General features: G+C 42.6%; 1 protein-coding gene and 1 pseudogene across 11 annotated transcripts in view; one reads left to right on the forward strand and one right to left on the reverse strand.

Moving 5' to 3' along the window:
* The window catches only part of Frmd5 (FERM domain containing 5), a 261,559-nt gene that overhangs the window by 158,160 nt on the left and 83,434 nt on the right, over nucleotides 1-19,965 (reverse strand). The gene's annotated exons all lie outside the window — the stretch shown is intronic.
* Gm14020 (predicted gene 14020) lies at nucleotides 14,811-15,606 on the forward strand (annotated as a pseudogene).

Raw genomic sequence — 19,965 nt, forward strand, 5'->3', positions numbered from 1 at the left:
CTTTAAAAAGGAGCCATCGATCCAGAGCTTCATCTAGAAAAGCTGCCCCAACCCCTTCCTCTACATTCAAATTCACTAGTGGCTATCTGGGAAATGGGACTCAATAGTTTTGACTCTGCATTTAAGCCATTCCACTCTCAATCATTAGCCTGTATCTCTGCACAATGAATGGTTTATACAAGGCCATTCATTTTTAGTCCCAGTGTTCAGAGTCAAAGGAGTCTCTCAAAAAGTAGTGGTAGGACCTGGAAAACATTATATTCACTTGCTATACAACTCAAGTAAATTATCTTTTTTTTTCTACACTGGAAATGATAGCGCTAACCCGTCATGATTTTCCTATATTGATCAGTCATCCTAGCTAGCTTTTATCAATAAAGTTAGGAAGCAAATGAATTATTACTTAATCAATGTAGAACTGTAAATTGTTCAAAATACTAGGGCATTGAAACAGAAAAATTAAAAAAAAAAGACAGAGAGTAAAGAGCTAAGTCACTGTCCTCTCAGCCAGGGAATGCTGTAAATGCCCCTATTCCTCTAAAGAGTCAAAGATTACACTGGCACAGAGAAGTCTGTGGCCACAGCCTAGGCAAAGGGATGGTCTCATAGGACCTTCCAGACGCTATCTGGGACATCTCTGTTTCTTTATTAATAGGGGAGTTATTTCACATAAGAAATATTTTAAAATTCCCTCATGGGGACACGGTGCCTTCAGCCTGCCCTACAGCGAGTGGCAGGCAGTTTTGGTGCCATCGCTGGTCATTCACGGGTCTACATTGCAGATGTCAGTACATGGCACACTGTAAGGAATGGAGTACCAGGGTCCTCTCAGCTACAGGCTGAGACCCAGGCCATCTCAGTACATGTGGGTCCTAAAGAGGCAAGGAGATCTTTGTCTTGAATGTATGAAATAAAGGCTTGCTTCTTCCATGTTGTGGATTTCTTGAAAAAAAAAATGCAAACAGGCTTTGAGGCTTTCTAGACATGGCTGGTCTGAGAAAGAGCCATCAGGAGTAAGCCATCTTCTCCCTGACTCATAGAAAGGGCTAGATAGGACATGAGCTTTGAGCCAAACAGACCTCAATTGCAAATTCTAGAGTGGCATCAATTTTAATGGAAAACAAACAAACTGTTGCCAGCAAGAGGATCCTGGACTACTAAATGGTCACAGTTCGTTATGGCTATTAAAGAAAGGTTCATTTCTTAAGCCTTTATTTCTTCCCTAAAGCACGTGTTTTCCCTCTTAATTTAAGGAAGTGCAGTCTTGACATCTAAAATGTAATAAAGATCATTCTATACAGATGCTCAGAGGTGGGACAAATACAGAAGGCTAGCTCCTTATTTTAGATAGTGCTTTTCTCACAGTCCAGCATATCAAAGTCACAATGGTGGTCGTTTCTATAGAAGCCTCCAGACCTCTCTCCCACAGTCCCAAGCTACTTCCTCTGTTTGATCCATTTCCTTAACAAGTTTCATATAGGAAAGAATGGTCTGATGCCTCACCCCCCCCCAAAAAAAAAGCATTCAAATTCAATTATTCTCTCTCCTGATGTGGAAGTAGGAGCATGTAAAAACCCAAGTGTTGAGGTTTGGTCTTTTGCTATCTATTCCAATGCTAAATACAGGCCCCGAGGCCTGCCTGCCTCCAGGGCCAAGAGAATCTGCACGTATAGTGTGGCCTGGCTCCTTCATTTAAAACGAAAGCTGCCCACAGCCATAGCTGGGAAGAAGAGACATATAGGTGGGGTTTGGGGTTCCTGGCCTTGGCGGCTGAGGGGAACCAGGAGGAGGGGAGAGCGAAGGTGGAGAGAGCAGAAGACACCATGGGGTAAGAATTTTCAAAACATGGTCATGAGGGCTGGCCAACTGAAGTTAATAGCAGCCCAGATGGAACACAGCATGTTATAATTCAGGGTTATTGATAGAAAAGTAGACATAATAGCATAGAGGGTAGATATTTGCCCAGCTCTACTGCTGATTAAGGCTTATTTTGATAATAAAAGTTCTGTCTTTTTTGTCCAGGAACTGAATGATTAAAGGCGGGGTAAAAACCCCTGATTGAGATGAAATCATTTCTACAACACATAAGGCCTTCCAGACAGGGAAACACAAGAGATACTGAAAAGCTCCCTGAACAGTGCAAAGATTTCCTGGTCTCTGGGCTAACGAGATCCCTCTTAAAGGCTTCTCTCAGCTGAGATGTCTAGAAAGAGACAGCACAGAATAGCCCACAGCTGTCACCAGAAATCTCAAGTCATCCATCGCCTGTGCCCTCAGAAGCAGCAGACACATCTGCTTGTCTGGCACAGATCTGCACACAGACATCAAGTCCCAGAAATTTCACCCAGAAATCATTTTCTCTGTCCATTGCCTTAGAACATTTTTTCCTAAAGACATCTTTACACCAAGAATAACAGATTAGAGTGTATCCATGGGAAACCAAACATATTTTAGAAATTAACTGTTATCAGCTATCATCCCCACTAATGTTCATATAAAGCAAAGAAATACCACCTACATTGGCATAAGAGCTGACTTCTCTTCTCATGAACTATGCTGCCCACTGCTTGATAGAAATGTTAGGAGTTAATTGCAGGTCTTATTTGTTTGTGGGAAAAATCATTACAAAGATATATATTTCTTTAGCGTATTCTTAAATATATGGCAGAAATGTTGATTGCATGAATGATCAAAAGGTTATTTTATTTGCTGAGTGTAGTGGCACATGCCTTTAAGCTCATCACCTAGGAGGCAAAGGCAGAGAGACCTCTGAGAGTTTGAAGCCAGTCTAGTTTACAGAGTGAGTTCTAGGCCAGCCAGAGCTACATAGTGAGACCTTGTTTCAAACAAACAAACAACAAGACCACAAAACAAATAAGCAAAAACCATAAGAAACCATAAGAGAGCATTTCAGATTTGTCAGATTGGTAAAGTTCAAAAAACCAATAATCCTATACCAGACATGATTTTATATTGGGCTTTTTGACAGTATGCAAGAGCTCTACAATGCTGACAACCTCTGACTTAGTAATTCTATTTATTCTATTTTAATGAAATAATAAAATACACTAATGCTTATTTATTTAAAATCGGAAAAAAAAAACCCTCTTCCGTCTTTTTCTCTTCCTGCCCCTACCATATGTGTGTGTGTGAGTACAGATGTGCACTGGCCTGCGTGTGCACATATGGAGGCCAGAGGATGACTCTGGGTATTTTTATTTTCCTTTATCATTCTCCACTCTGTCTTTTCATTGTACCTGAAGTTCACTGCTTCTGCCAGACTGACTGGCCAGCGAGCACTCCGGACCCACTGTGTCTGCCTCTCAGGGCTGGGGTTACAGGCGTGAGCTGCCACACTCGTCTTTTACATGGGAGCTGGGGATCCAAACTCAGTTCCTCCTGTTTATGCAGCATGCATTTTGCCACCGAGCCATCTCCCAGCCCTGAAAAAAAAAATCTTTTTATAAAAAATAAAACCTCATGGAATAATTTTTCTAAATACCTTGCGGTACGTCCATGCTGTGACTCATTTCCTCACTAAACAAATTCTTAGTGAGCGCTCACTGGGTGTCCATAACACTAGTGATAGTAACTCAGTGTTTAGTGAGTAGTTACTTTGTGTCACTGAACACAGGAGCACTCCTGCACAGACGGTGTTTCTCACTTAGCTTTCACGGTGCTCTTGTGGAGGTCCCGGAAAGTGCCCACTTTTAAACTTCAGGAGTGGCAGAGCCATGACTCAGTGTGCCCTGAGCCACCCTTGGCCACTAAGACATATCACAATTACTTCCTGGAAACAAGTTTCCCAAGAACCCGGTTCCCATCTAATAGTCTCATCTAGAAAGAGAAAGGGAGCAGGTGAAGGCTGGGAATCTCGCTGTGCTAAGACAAAACCTTCTTTATAACTCCACTTGCAGCTGCAATTTTGGAAGCATGCTGGTTTTGTAAGTCCTTGACCAGGCAGAAACTCACGATCTAAATTCAAGTAACCCGTGCTCTCCTGTCCTTACACACTTAAAGCTCTCTATGGTAGTAGGTGCTATTTAGCACTTAACAACACACTTCAGTGATGCCAACCTCAGTTTACTTGGGTTTTGCCAAAACAGAATGTTGGTCTCCGATCCTCACAGCTCAGTGCTTGTTATGTCTCTAAGGCCTCTACTGGGGGAAGAGGAAGTATTTTCACACTGAGAAATCATTCCCAGACATTTCAGACATGAACCTAAATAGGACCATCATGCATATTTTGAAGGAGGTATTCATGTCTTCAAAAACTGTATACATACTGATTTTCAAAAAAGAAAAAATTTAAATCTTCTATAAAAATACATTCATGTGGGCTAAGGAGATGGCTCAGCAGGTAAACGATAAGCCTGGTGACCCAAGTTACCTGCCTGAAATCCATGGTAGGAAGCTGGACGCAATGGTATACATCTGTATTCTAGAATTCCCACAACAAAGAAGAGGCAGGAGAAGAGAAGACAGGAGAACGCCCCAGAAGGAAGAACTTGGGGCAGTGTGGACCTGAATTCCAGAGGTTTTCCATGGAAATCTCTGGCCAGGCCTAGTGTGAGGGTTCTGGCAAAGGGAAGAGAATTCGGGCGGGGAGGGGAAGTCGCTTCCCCACCCCCACCCCCCCAGTTTCCACTGTGCTGGTCAGCTCCATCTCCATCTCTGCAGTGCCTTCCAAGTTACTTGGTTACTCCATGCCACCCTGCACTGAGTAGGGTCGAGCAGGGCTGAGGAGAGACAGAATAGCTAGTAAGGACTGCAGTGGGGCTTCAGGCAGCTCTTAGAACAGAAGGCTCGGATGGACGATGGAGTAGTTCTCACACACAACTAATCCTGATAGGATTTTTGGGGTGGGTAAGGGTCTGACAACAGGCACTTCTCATTGGTTTGGTCTGAGAGCTTTGGGGAAACTTTATTTGCATGTGGGAGTGCTTGGTGCTGCTCCTACAGGACTGATGGCCACATACCTCTCTGCGGGGGAGGGAAGGCTGTGGGAGGCTCTAGCTACATGACAGGAGCAGGGACTGGGAGGCCTGACCGAACACCTTCTGTCCCATGCAGGTGGAAATCACCACCCACTGGTCACTGGGATTCCAACATTTGCTCAACCGGGGACCAGGCTGTCTGTACATAGCCCACTGCTCCACAGGCCAGCTAGCCTAAAACAGTCAGCATAACAGCAGAAATAAGAGACCCAGCCTCAACGTGATAAAGATGAGAATCCACTTCCAAAGCTGTCCTCTGACTTGCACATGTCTGATATGGCATGCACATACGTGCACTCACACCACTATAAACATAAAATAAACAGATATATAAATTTACACAAATCCACGTACGATAGCTTACCCACATAGTTCCAGTTCTCATGAAGCTGGGGATCACAAGTTTGAGGCCAGACTTAGTTATAAAAATAGTAAGATTCTGTCTCAAGTGTCTCAGCCATCAACAGAACATATACATCACAGCCCCTTCTCACTAAGGCTCAGGGACCACCACAGAAGAGGGGTGGGAAGACTGTACGAGCCAGAGGCCATGTGACCATGGGCATGACCACGCCCAGCAGTCATGTTTTCCTGCCCATGATGGATCTGGTCAATATCCTAGCATGGGACGAGAAGGGGTTCATTCGCCCCAACCCTGACTGAGGAGCTGTGGACAGCTCCTGAGGGTTGCCAGAGAGGAGAGTGGGTTTCTTCAGGGGCTTGCTCCCTGGCAGCTTGGCCATGCTCCACACATTGGACTGAATAAACAAACCAACATGAAACTGGGGAGGAAATAAAGGCAGGAAGAGTTAGGGGTAAACATGACCAAAATACATGGTGTGAATATATGAAACTCACAAAGAATGAAAATATTATTTTAAAAAGACCCTGTCTTAAAAATTAAACAAAGTAAGATAAAACAAACAAAAAAATTTTTTTAATGTTATGTACTTAAACATGTCTTTTATTTAAAAAAAAAAAACAAACCTCTATGTTTCTTGTGCTGAGTTCATACCTCTGTAATATGGTAAATTAACCATTTGCCAGGGATTTTAAAGCTTTTCCCTACTGTTATTGTAGCCATAGAGGACCAAGGAGAGGGGAGCTCACTACCACATTGATCATCGAACTGAAGAAGGCGCCACAAGCAACCTCCTTACATCTGTCAGGTACGACCATCTGTTAACACGTTCACAACTTGGAGAGTTCTGAATATGGACGGGAGTCAAGTGGACAAGATGGTTGCCTTTTCTAAGCAAATATTGTACAGTCTATTGGTGACTAACTTTTAAAGGCAAACTGACCAGATCTACACTTCCCTACCAATCTCTACAGAGATCTAACTTGTTTAATAATGAGATAAGTGCTTGGTGAGGCTTAATCCAAAGGAGGACACTGTGACCCAAACAGAAGAGAAAAGCTCAGACCCAACAGAAGGGACAGATATGCTTAAAGTGCTCATTAACCTAGATAAACACCATGCTGCTTACTGAATGCATGCAAAGAACTTGTACGTGTTACAAAATACAGGATTAGATCAGTTACTTGAAGACCGAAAGAAAACAAGGAAAAATACAGCCTGCCTAAATTCAAAATAAAATTGATAATTCCAATAGATGTATGCATACATTAGTTTCTTGGGTTTAAATTTTCATCATAAAATAGTTATCAGGCTCAGAAACGACTCAGTCACTAAAGTGCTTGCCGAGTGGGCGTGAGGCCCTGGGTCAGACCAAAGTGCCGAGTGGGCGTGAGGCCCGGGTTCAGACCACGTTAAAAACTCCAGCACAGCAGTGTGAGCCTATAATCCCAGCACAGGAGAGGTAGGGGTGGGCATGATGGCTATGCAGTCTAAGAGCGGCTGCCAGCTCAAGGTGCAGTGAGAGAGCCTCCCTCAAAAGATAAGATGAAGACTGATTAAGGAAGGCGCTCATCATAGACATCCGACTTCTGCACGAACCTACAAACACGTGAACAAGTACACACAGAGAAAGGAAGAAAGAAAAAAAAACACCTTAATCATTAGACATCACTAGGGAAGGTAACCTGCTTCATTTCCTGAGGTCATGAAAATGAGAACTTATCTAAACATTATCATGATTTCTGTATACATTCTTACCGAATGAAAGCTTGTTGTTACAGAGGTTGTTGTTGTTGGGGTTGGGAAGGTGACTCAGCAGTTAAGGCCACTGGCTGCTTTTTCAAAGGACCTGGGTTTGATTCTCAGCACCCACATGGTAGCTCACAAACATCTGTAATTCCAAGCCCAGGGGATCTGATGCCCTTTTTCTGGGTTCTGTGCACATAAACATGACGGCAAAACATCGCCACACATAAAAGAATACAACACAATGAAATCATTGTTGTTTAAAAGGTTAAATAAAAAATGTTGCTACTTAAAAAGTTGTTCCACTTATTTAGAAAATTATGTCTTTCCAAACCCAAATTTTTAAATGGAGGATTCACACATATATCCTTTGTGTTCCAAAATTGACAATACTTTATTTTAAGGAATTTGCTCTCTCTGTAATTATCTGTATGTATATAGAGTTGTGTATGTATATATATATTTCTCATATCCTTATAAAACCTGTAAAAATTCCACATTTGCTTTGAGGAAGCACTCTGTGTGAGTGAGTGTGTGTGTGTGTGGTTTCTTTCTTTGCTCAGAGGTGATGGGAGAGGCCCAGGATGTAGATCACTGTTCAGAACCAGGATTCAAGACAGACTCTGGGATGGGAGATCGACCTTTGGGAATCTTTGACATAAAAGAATCATTTAAATTGTTGCCTGATATGGCCACTGTTTATATTTTTGGCTCTCTTCCCATTGATTATAAACTCCTGAAAGGGAATGGGTTGCTTCTCACATAATTGTTCCATCCACATCTACACAGAACCTTAAACAAACAAACAAACAAACAAACAAACAAAACAGGTGTTCCAAACAACGGGATGTAAGTTTCAGACAGATGTTGTGTCCGGCCAGCAGATCACAGCCTGGGTTCTAGCCTGGAAAGGCATTTTGGAAACCTGGAAGAGAAGAAGGACTAGGCGACGAGAGAAAATGGTGCAGCTAAGACAGGCATTCTGATCAAAGCTCAATTTTTTATTTCCGACACTCAGTTATGAAGGAGGGGGAGGGACCTGATTCCCGCCAAATAATCTTGGGATCTAGTAGCACGTGTATGGCTCCGAATAGAAAAGCAGCACGTTCCAGCAGTGGGCGTGGCAGAACGATTGGGCGGGAAGCTCCACCCCTGAGCAAGCAGGTTTCAGGCTGGGGGAGGGGAGACTACAGACAGAGATCTGTCACATCTCTCTCCAGCTGGCCCACCTACATTTGAAATGTACACAGTTTCTCTAAATAGCAGCTAATCTCATTGGCTTCTTTCCTGGTGGAAGGTCAGAGATGTGCATCTGCCTGTATCTCTGTCTCCATTTCATTACAGGAGCACTGTCTACCAAACAGTGCAGGCAGTGTCCTCCCTTCCTTCTCTCTTCACGTGCTGCAGAGTTCTGCCTGTCAAGCAGCAAGGAGGACACCACCCCACCCCCACACCCCACCACACCCTACTCTCACCCCCAGCCCCCACCCCCTGAGAACTCTTCAGCTAGCCTTCTTTCTACAATATTTCATTACACTCCATAGCCCTTCCCTTGATGCTCTGGTTAATTAAGTTTACATAATTTCCTACTGATTAGTTTTAAACAGCATGCTCTGGATTTTCTCTCCTTTAATTTTGTGTCTTTCCAGACTGCTTAAACCTCTCAACTATGAATTTGGGACATTTATATGCTATTACAGAGCTCACTGTTGGCCACCCATACTTACACCAACCTCTTCCACTACAAAAATACTGTAATTCTTGGATTATCTATCACAGAAAACCAGAACCATGGTGTGCTGTCCAGAAAGAGGTCAGCAATAAAACCTACTCCCCTTCCCTTGTGCACTAAAATGAACCAAGATCCATTCCTTTACTTACCACGCATTTCATATGTACGGAGATCTCATGATCGAATGTGCTTAGAGACTCAGAGCATTCATGAAAAGAATTAGTGGTCTGTATTTAAAAATTACCTCGGAAGCTGATTGATATCCTCTAACCACATGAAACACTAAACTGACATTCTGTCCAATTGTTAGGGTCATAAATAAATGGCTTATAAGGCCATTTTAAAATCCGTTAATTTTGACCATTTTGTGGCGGACATGAGCTGCCATATCACCAATGAAGGTTTCTAACAGCAGAAACAGAGGAAGTGAACAGGTCAGCTGTGTCGCAGGCAGGTCCATCTGCTACAGAGACAGCTCTGAGACAACAGACAGAGAGTGAACCCAAAACGTCAACACCGATCTCCTAAGGCCCTTTGTGATCCAAGAAATGGCGAGAGGCTTTGAAACTGTTTGGAAATCAGTTTTTCTCATGAGCTTTTAAATTTTTCTTGGTACTGTGGGGAGACTCTAACAATCTATTCTCAAACACAGCTATTCTTAAAGCCGTTCAGTTCCACACAGATGGTTTTTCCATTCCCGTGTGATGGTAAGCTTGACTGGCCTGAGAAGCACCTGCGTGGTTGATAAGGCAGACCTCTGGTCTGCCACAGTGTTTTCAGAGAGGAGACCAAGCAGGGGATACCATCTCAGACTGCAAGCAGCACTATCCCACCGTGCTAGGAGACAGACAGAATGAAGGGAGAAAGGAGAGAGCCCAAGCGTCCGGGCAGTCTCTGTCTGCTTCCTGCTGACAATGATCAGAGCTTTTCTCCAACACACCAGACTGATCCCCATAAAAAGCTGAACCCTCTAAAACCATGAGCTCAAACACAGAAGACTTCCTTTTAAGTTGTTTTCCTCGGCAATACAAAGTCTAGCCAACATACCATATTTCCTCTATAAAGCAGAGAAAGGTCCTCTTCCTTCACCACCTCCCACAGACAGAACACACATCAGACAGACAGGAAGATCAAGGCTCACAGCTGCAACAGATCCCCTTCGCCTCTACTCTCCCCAGTAATGAAGAATAAGCCTGCAATATCAAGTGGAAGGAACAGACTTTACAGAGTGACTTCCCCCACACTGAACTACACTAGGTCAGATGTGTGACAAGCATTCCTCCTCTCTGGAAGGACAAAGTGTCGTAATGCTGGTGGTTTTATCCATAACTGACAGGCAATTATGTACTGCTCTGTAGAATTATCTTTCTATTGTTCTTTTATGTCTGTTGACGACGACATTGTTTCAGATGCCAAGAAACACTGTAAGATAGAGTTCTTTAAAAAGCTTAAATCACTTTCTACATATAACACAAAGTTGTTTTTTTTTTTAACCTAGACATATAAATCATTTCCCAAAAGCGCAGCTGAAGGTCATCTTACGCAGAGAGGAGATGAGAAGCAGGAACACATTCATTTCAATTTGCAAGCTTACAAATAAGTATCAGTACTTGGCGGAAGGGATTCCCAGGCTTGGAGATGAAGGATAAGCTATGGAGCAGTGGCTAATTGGGTAATTCGCAGGGATAGCTCCCCCTTGGAACAAGCGTAATTCCCGGTATGATAAGCACTTTGCAGGTATACTGTGGGAAGCAGAGATAAAGTTTGGCAATTAAGTTGGTGTTTTCCCAAGGGAATTCCGACTCCGACGACGGCACCAAAGGCGTGTGATGCAATTACGGAACTAAATTTCACAGGATTTTTGTGGCTGAAGATATTCTGTAAAAGACTTACTGGAAATATTCATACCTCCTAACAGGATTCTCAGAAATGTTCTCCGTATTACAAACGACAGGATAAAATGCTCTTCGTTTTACTACTTGGCCTCAGTGGACATATACAAACAGCACAGGATATTTGATGTAACAGCAAAATGGTGAAGACAGAACTGGCAAGCACACAGAATAGCTTGCCTTCCTTAGGAAGCTCCGGTAAAAGATGGAGTTTCAGGCTTAGGAGGTGGAGGCAAGTCCAGATGCTCCCAATCCCAAGTATGTCCATTTTATTTAGGCAAGAAAATCGATCTCGGGCTGGAGAGATGGCTCAGTGGTTAGGGCACTGACTGCTCTTCCAAAGGTACTGAGTTCAATTCCCAGCAAGCACATGGTGGCTCACAACCATCTGTAATGGGATTAGACGCCCTCCTCTGGTGTGTCTGAAGACTGCTATAGTGTACTCATTTAAATAAAATAAATGTTTTAAAAAAAGAAAAAGAAAAAAAGAAAATCGATCTCATGAGATCTCAGAATATGAACAACATGGGCCGGGAGTGCAGCTCCATGGTAGGGTCTGAACTAGGCCCTGGGTTCAAGCGCCAGCACCACATGCACACAGGAGCGAGCAAGAGCAGACTTGATATGCTCAAGTCAATCATAAAGTTACTGATCGCTGCAGTGTTTGGTCTTGCTTAACCTGAAGGGCAGGGCTGCTGTCCGTCCACGTGACCCTCAGCAGCCCCGCCCAGGCTTCAACCACCTGATCTGTTCCCAGCCCAGCTTCAGCTGAACCCAGCTTCCTTTACCGGGTGGCTTCTCTTCATTGTTCTTGAATATTTCACTATTTTTAATGTTGCTGGTGGCTAGAGTTCTGAGTGCTTTGCTGTTTTAATACATTTGTTGTTTGTGTTACTCATACAAGACACCGAGATGAACCCACACTTGGGGTAAAACGGAAGCAGTTCGTGGAAGGATGGTGTCTCTTTGGAACAAGTATAAGTCCCATGATGAGCACTTGGCAGGTGTTTGGATGCTATCATTCACAGGGAATTTTAGGAACTCCCAAGCCTACTGGGCCCCTAAAAATCCTGAGCCTCCCAGCTTTCACTAGTGATACATAAGGGGTCTAGACATGACCTCATCTTGAACCCGTTATTATTTTATCCAATAAGTTACTCTTATTTTTCCTTTGTTATTAAAATGAGTAATTCATTTGTTTTAAAACTATATGGACTCTCATCCCAGTTCTGCCTCTAACAGGCTGCTTGATTTGGGGTGACATGTGTAACCTCTTGTATCTGAATGCCACAACCCATATAATGTGTGACCTAGGCTAAGCGATCCGTGACATTCCTTGCTTTGCTAAAACCTTACCATGTGACCACCAAATTTCAACAAAGTAACATTATACAAATAGCCACATGTTAATTCTCTCTCTCTCTCTCTCTCTCTGTCTCTCTCTCTGTCTAGACTTCAGTTTCTCACCGGTGAAGGAGAACTCAAACATCATGTAATATAACCCAGAGGAAGCACCACGCTCATCTCTCTACTTCCTTTCTGTAAACACAGTGTGATCAGCTGTCTCTTGGGAACTGCCGCCATGCTCTCTCTGCTGTGATGGACTGTCCCCTCAAATAGTGAACGGAATCCAAGAGACTCTAAGGCCAAAACCAAACAAATGAGTGGGTTTGCTCCTATGAATAAACTCTGAGGAGATCTGAAATGGAAACCACAATCACCAGGTGGAAGTCTGAGGCATCACTACAGAACTCCTGGCTAGCCGACTTCTGCCTAGTCTGGACACTACTGCTGATGGATTTTCAGCTAACACCAACTGTCACAAATTCTTCTGACATGAACAGACGTAAACCTGTCTCTTCCTACCTGTCTCCTTGCTACTTCCTGACACTTCCCTATCATGCAGTGTAACATAGCTCCGGACCTTTTTCTCCACAATCATGTGATAGAAGTTCTGAGAAGTTGAAGGAGCCATCGTGTTTCAGAAAGTTTTCATTTTTCTATGTTAATAATTTTTTAAAACAATATCAGCCAGATATTGGTGGTGCACACACACATTTATTTGTTTGTTTGTTTATTTATTTATTTATTTATTTATTTATTTATTTATTTATTACATGTAAGTACACTGTAGCTGTCTTCAGACGCACCAGAAGAGGGCATCAGATCTCATTATGGGTGATTGTGAGCCACCATGTGGTTGCTGGGATTTGAACTTCAGACCTTCGGAAGAGCAGTCAAGTGCTCTTACCCACTGAGCCATCTCACCAGCCCCCCCTATGTTAATAATTATTTAGACTTCCCTCCACTGAACTATGTACTTACTACAAATGGGTGAATTTGGGTATGTGCCATATTTAAAGTGGTTTTTAAAAAAGAATTTTATACAGAAACATAGGACATTTAAGTTACTAAGTCTGTAGTGAAGAAATGGCAGTAACCCTAAAAATACTCCCTTGAGTTACAAAAACAGATGCTCGCCTTGTGTTCACTTGCTAGATAGACTGGGGCTACAGCTTAACTGCCCAGTGTGCAGGAGGTTCTGGGTCCAATCCTCAGTTGAGGGAAGTGGAAGGAATAAAAGGATTTAAAAAAAAATGAATTGGACATAGGAGTGCATATCTGTAACCCTGCCACTGGGAAAGTAAAGGGAAAAGCACCAGAATTCAAGGCCGTCCTAGACTAACCAGTGAGTTTGTGGACAGTCTGGGATACATGAAACTGTGCCTCAAAAAGCCAAGTAATAACAAAAAATAAAAGCCAGAGGCCACCATTCTCATAGGAAATTATCTTCATAATTCTGCTGAAAGATTATGCTACAATCTACAATCTGGGGAAGTGGCACATGGAAACCACATTCACAGACAGGATACAAAATTGATCTGCGCACAGGGGGCTGTAACCATGGAAACACAAACACAGCCATCCGGGACAAGTTCCCTTATGCACCAGGATTGCTCAGCAGCTGGTGTCTGCATAGATCCTTATTTAATAACTACAGCAATTAGTTTGTTGTGAATTTTCTAAGGTGAACAAATAATCTGAATAAACATATAACTTGGTGAATATTCATTAAGTAGATATTACATAAAATACTATGTTCCACAGCCTAGCGATATACTGAAGAATTAGACCTAATGCTGGCCCTTCAGGAAACTTGTCTAAGAGGCAATGAGAAAATACAGAGATAAGACATGAAATAGGCAGGAGACCAGAAAAGAAATATAAGACTATTTTTTTTTATTCTTGTCAATAAAGTAGACTAGATAACTTTAAAAAGCCTCCCTCAAAAAAACTGGGGAGAGAGAAAAAAACTCAGTAAAATATACCAAGTGTTCCTTTAAACATACAGCTAAGTGTTCATGAAAATCGAGAGACCTCTCAGAGGTCATAGTAGAAACGTCAAGAAAATCAGGAAATTCAGCGAATGACTTGAAACTGTAATTATCCTGTAGTGATTCTCTCTCTCTCTCTCTCTCTCTCTCTCTCTCTCTCTCTCTCTCTCTCTGCCTCTGTGTGTGTGTGTGTGTGTGTGTGTGTGTGTGTGTGTGTGTGTGGTCTCTGTGTGTGTTTCTCTGTGTATATAGAGGTACCTGTCTTATTAAGGGGCTTTAAAGGTCAGCAGACAATAAGAACGAAGCCTCCAACCAAGTTAAGGAATTTGGCCTTCATCCTGTAGTCATGGAGACTTAAAACAGAAATATAAAGGAGGGAAACCGTAGGATCAAATTTGCATTTTACAAGTTCTGGTAGCAGCACGGTGGATTTAAGATACCCAAACATGAGACAGATGAGTGGTTAGAAAATGATAAATAACGGTTAACCGGGTAGGTATGCAGCCAATGGCAGAGCACATACTTTACAGGTACAAAGCTCACATCATAACAGCAAATAATAAGAGAGACAGAGACAGAGAGAGACAGAGAGAGACAGAAAGAGAGAGAGAGAGAGAGAGAGAGAGAGAGGCTGAGGTCCACTGCACTGAGAGTTTTAAATGTGTCACCTTTCTTCATCATTATTACGGCTCGAAATAGCCATGGCTTTTCAGTAGTGAAACCGGCACTCATAAAGGTTCACTACTTAGGTGTGGCTCTTTCTGTTCCTAGCACAGCCATGGCCTGTGGTCCTAAGAAACATCTGATGCACTTAGCGGCTGGATAAGGTGACTGGCATGTTTGCTCCTGGTCCATCCACTGTTCCTCACAAGCTGAAGGAATGCCTGCCTCTGATCATTTTCTAAGGAACAGACTTAGTACGTCCAGACTGGAGATTCATGCAGCGCTTCATTAAGATTGATGGCAGAGTCAGGATTGACATAACCTGCCCTGCTGGGTTTATGGATGCCGTCAGCATTGACAGATCTGTGACACCAAGGTCGTTTTGCTGTTCATTGTGTTACACCTGAGGAAGCCAAGCACAAGTTGTGCAAGGTGAGAAAGATCCCTCACAAAAGGAACCCCTCATCTGGTGAGCCACAATGCTCGTCCTAGTCACAACCGTAACCAAGGAGACAGGCAAAACACCTGACCTCATCAAGCTTGACACTGGGAATCTGTATGGTGACTGGAGGTACTAACTTGGGAAGAACTGCATCCCAGCTCTTTTGATGTGGTTCAAGTGAATGAAAAGATGCCAATGGCAACAGCTTTGCCACTCGGCTCTCCAACATTTTTGTTATAGGCAAGGGCAACAAACCATGAATTCTCTTCCCCAAGGAAAAGGAATCGGCTCACCATTGCTGGAGACAAGAGGCTAGAGGCAAGTAGAGCAGTGGGTGTAATGGTCTCTAGGAGACACGCTCGCTGAAGGAGTATTTGGACTCTCGCTACTACAAGCCTTTCTAGGTAACGTGCTAGATTAAACAGCATGATGAAACTAAAAAGAGAGAAAAAGAAAAAAGGAGAGATACTGGGAATCTGCTGCTTGACATGAGGGTGGGGAAAAGGGATCAAAAGGGATCATGCCTCAGACAATCAAACTGACAGGGCGAGCTGAGCAGTCAGCTCCAGGAAGAGCAGGAAGAGGAGCGTAATGCACGGATGTGTCATACAACATAAAGATCATAACAAAGATCTTGGAGTTCCCTCAAACTAAACGTATACTTACTGCATGGTACTACAGTTCCACTCCTAGAAATAAATACAAAATAATTAAAAACAGGTCAAAATACTTATTTGTACACGAATTTTCATGGCAGTTCCAGTAACAAAAGCCAACATAAAGTATCCAAACATTGATTGACAAGTGACTAGAGAATCAAAATGTAATATATTCGTACAGAGAAATATCATTAAATAATAAAAAAGGAATAAACTGATGTGGTATACAAGGTAGATGAATTGTGAAAAATAATGCCAAGTGAAAGTGTGTGTATGTGTGTGTGTATGTGTGTGCATGAATGTGTGTGTGTGTGCATGAATGTGTATGTATGTGCGTGTGTGAATGTGTATGTGTGTGTGATGTAGTGTGTGTGTAAGTTCACAAGGCTGTGTGGACTGAGTGTTGAGGCCAGAGGCCAACATTATTGGATGCCTTTTTCAAGTGCTCTCCATCCTAATTTCCTTTGTTCCTTGATGAAGGATGTCTTATTGAACCTGGAGCACATAAATTCAGGTAGCCAATCTGGTCACCAAACTCCAGGGATCTTCCTTCTGCTTCTCCTGAATTCCTTAGGACTGGGAGTACAGTTTACACTGCCATATGTGGCTTTTACGTGGGTGTTGGGGATTCAAAAAGTCAGAGCTTCCTGCTTGTATAGCAGGCACTGGGCCAGCTCCCCAGGCCAGATGAGCATTCTTTGAAAACTCATTTTATTTATTTAACTCCATCACTATCACCGTGACCATCATCATCATCACTGTGATTATTTGTGTACACACACACACACATAGAGCACATGGACACATGCCACAGTGCCTGTGATGGTCAGGGAACCATGGAGCTGGCTCTCCCCTTCCACCTTTACCTGGGTCACAGGAATGGAACTCACATCACCAGGCTTGTGTGGCAATGCTTTTAATTGCCAGCTCCCCTACTGGGCTTCCTGTTGAGACAATGGGAATGTCCTGGGTTTAGAGTCCTGGTGACAGCTACGATTGTGAATGCACTTGCCCCTGAGTGGTCTGATCTAAAGTGGGCACACTGGCATTTTGTATTATATGTGTTTTTCCACAAAATTTTAACAATATTTTCCTAATGATTTGCTTTTATTTATTTTTTTATGTGCACTGGTGTTTTGTCTGCATGTGTGTCTGTGTGAGGGTGTCAGATCCTCTGGAACTGGAGTTATAGACAGTTGTGAGCCACCATGGGGCACTGAGGATTGAACACAAGTCCTCCGACAAAGCAGGCAGTTCTCCTAACCATGGAGTCATCCCTTCAGCCTTCTTCAACATATTTTTAAAGATGGAATACTAGCCTCTTAACTCTTAATTACTTTTGTTGTAATACTTAAAGGGCAGAACTTCCTCTGTCATTAGAAAGCATCAATTCTACACTTTATAAAATAATTATCTAATAAGGGAGTTTTAAACTTAATAAATCACTACTATGAAAACCATCAGTCTACTATTTTAAAAAGTGTTCATGTTCTTGATAACTAACACAAAGGGCAATGTGAGTCAAGAACACAAGGGAGACTCGAGGGTAGTCCCAGTCTCACAGGTGTTAAAGTCACAGAGAGTAAACAGGACACAAAGGAAGGCCAACAGTGTGACAGTATAAGTGTGACAACCGTGTGACAGTGTAAGATAAGAATTCAGATGAATGCAACCAATGTAGGTCATGAAACCAGTGTTAGCAAGGCAGCCTGTACAGTGTTTGCTGTACAGTATTTGTTAGCAAGGCAGCCCGTACAGTGTTTGTTAGCAAGGCAGCCTGTACAGTGTTTGTTAGCAAGGCAGCCTGTACAGTGTTTGCTGTACAGTATTTGTTAGCAAGGCAGCCCGTACAATGTTTGTTAGCAAGGCAGCCTGTACAGTGTTTGTTAGAAAGGCAGCCTGTACAGTGTTTGCTGTACAGTATTTGTTAGCAAGGCAGCCTGTACAGTGTTTGTTAGCAAGGCAGCCTGTACAGAGTTTGCTGTACGGTATTTGTTAGCAAGGCAGCCTGTACAGTGTTTGCTGTACAGTATTTGTTAGCAAAGCAGCCTGTACAGTGTTTGTTAGCAAGGCAGCCTGTACAGTGTTTGTAAGCAAGGCAGCCTGTACAGTGTTAGCAAGGCAGCTTGTACAGTGTTTGTAAGGAAGGCAGCCTGTACAGTGTTTGTTAGCAAGGAAGCTTGTACAGTGTTTGCTGTACAGTGTTTGTTAGCAAGGCGGCTCGTACAGTGTTTGCGGGTGTCATGGAGCCACGCTGAACTGTGGCTTTACCTCTTTATTGCTTGAGGGGCCTGCTCTAAGTTACTTCTCTTCAATTTCTTCATCTGAAAATTTAACATTATAGAACTTATCCCAGAGTAGCTGAGAAGACTGTATTCATAAGCATTTGAATGAGTGGGGTAGCATGTACCTGTAATCATTGTACTTGGGAGGCTGGGACTAGAGAGTCATGGGTTTGAGGCCAGCCTGAAATACACCACAAAACTCCATCCATATGTATATGTATTATGTATGTATATGTATCTGTATGTGTACATGTATGTATACTGCCTAGATAAGCATCTGGAACATAGAACATATGAAGTATATCTTATCCTAGTTGGGGTTGCTGTTGCTGTGATGAAACAACATGAACTAAAAGCATCTTTGGGAAGAAAGAGTTTATTTGGCTCACAGATCCAGGTAACTCCATCACTGAGGGAAGTCAGGGCAGGAACCTGGAGCCAAGAGCTGATGCAGAGGCCATGGAGGGGTGTTGCTTACAGGCTTGCTTCTCAAGGCCTACTCAGCCTGCTTTCTTAAAGAATGCTGGACCACCAGCTCAGGGAACGAGCCATACCTGATTTGATGCGAGCACTTCCTCAATTGAGGCTCACTCCTCTCGAATGATTCTAACTTGTGTCAATTTGACATAAAACTTGAAGCCAGCACAAAGCTGTCATCAGTATTGTCACAGACTATGAATGAAGGCCAAATGATATTTAGAAATAAAATTAAACTTTCTGGGCCAGCAACTCCCAATTTCTTTTGTGTGTCTAAATATACAACTGAAATCAAAATCCCAATATTTATGCTAAAATGGGCAACTTGAGACTACCTCATCCAGCCAGCTTAGGGACATACACAAAGAGCAATGTAGCTATGCAAACACTTGAAAATGGAGATACAACACAAGTCAAAGAACTCAATGCCTGGCATTGGAGAGCGACTTACAGCAACTATTAATAATTGTTATATTTAATTTGTAAACATGATTTTTATCTCTCAGTGAGATATTTAGGAAATCCTTAAGTGTTTTTCCTCAGGAGAAGAAAATAATAAATCTAATTAAAACACTGCACTTGGCTGGTGCATTTAATCGTTCACGAAATGAACACTATAAAATCAGCCTTATTTGGCACTTGACATGTGTTCATAATGTGGTTTATTTCAAACATACACACAGATGTATATAACCAGTATATTCATATGTGAATTTATGTGGCCAGTTTTTGTTAAACCAAGATTATAAATTCCTCAAAAGCAAAAGCTATCAATAATCTGTAGGACTCCTTATCACTAATGGCAGGTGGAGTGCTTGTGAAATTATCTTTAATGAAATCTTTCCTGATTTAGCTCGTGTCTCCTAAGCACAGAGATGATGGAGAAAGATAAATTGCAGACCATTAATGTGAACAAAACTTTGAGATGGAAAAGAAAGAAGGAAGGAAGGAAGGAAGGAAGGAAGGAAGGAAGGAAGGAAGGAAGGAAGGAAGGAAGGAAGGAAAGAAAGAAAGAAAGAAAGAAAGAAAGAAAGAAAGAAAGAAAGAAAGAAAGAAAGAAAGAAAGAAAGAAAGAAAGAAAGAAAGAAAGAAAGGGAAACCAGTGACCAAAGAATCCGACAGCGCTAAGTTCCAGAGGAGACACCGAAGTGACATGTTCAAGAACCAGAGGAGACACCGAAGTGACATGTTCAAGAACGTGGTGCTATGTCATTAAATGTTCACCTGTCATGAACTTTGAACAAAGGCTTTGTTTAATCTGTATGTATATGGATGTGTCTACCTGACATCGTGAGTACTGTATGTGTCAGGAGAGGTTAGAGGATGTCCTGGATCTCCTGGGACTGGAGTTACAGATGGCTGTGAGCTGCCATGTG

Source organism: Mus musculus, chromosome 2 (genome assembly GCF_000001635.26).
Source record: "Mus musculus strain C57BL/6J chromosome 2, GRCm38.p6 C57BL/6J".
In the NCBI taxonomy this organism is placed as follows: domain Eukaryota; kingdom Metazoa; phylum Chordata; class Mammalia; order Rodentia; family Muridae; genus Mus; species Mus musculus.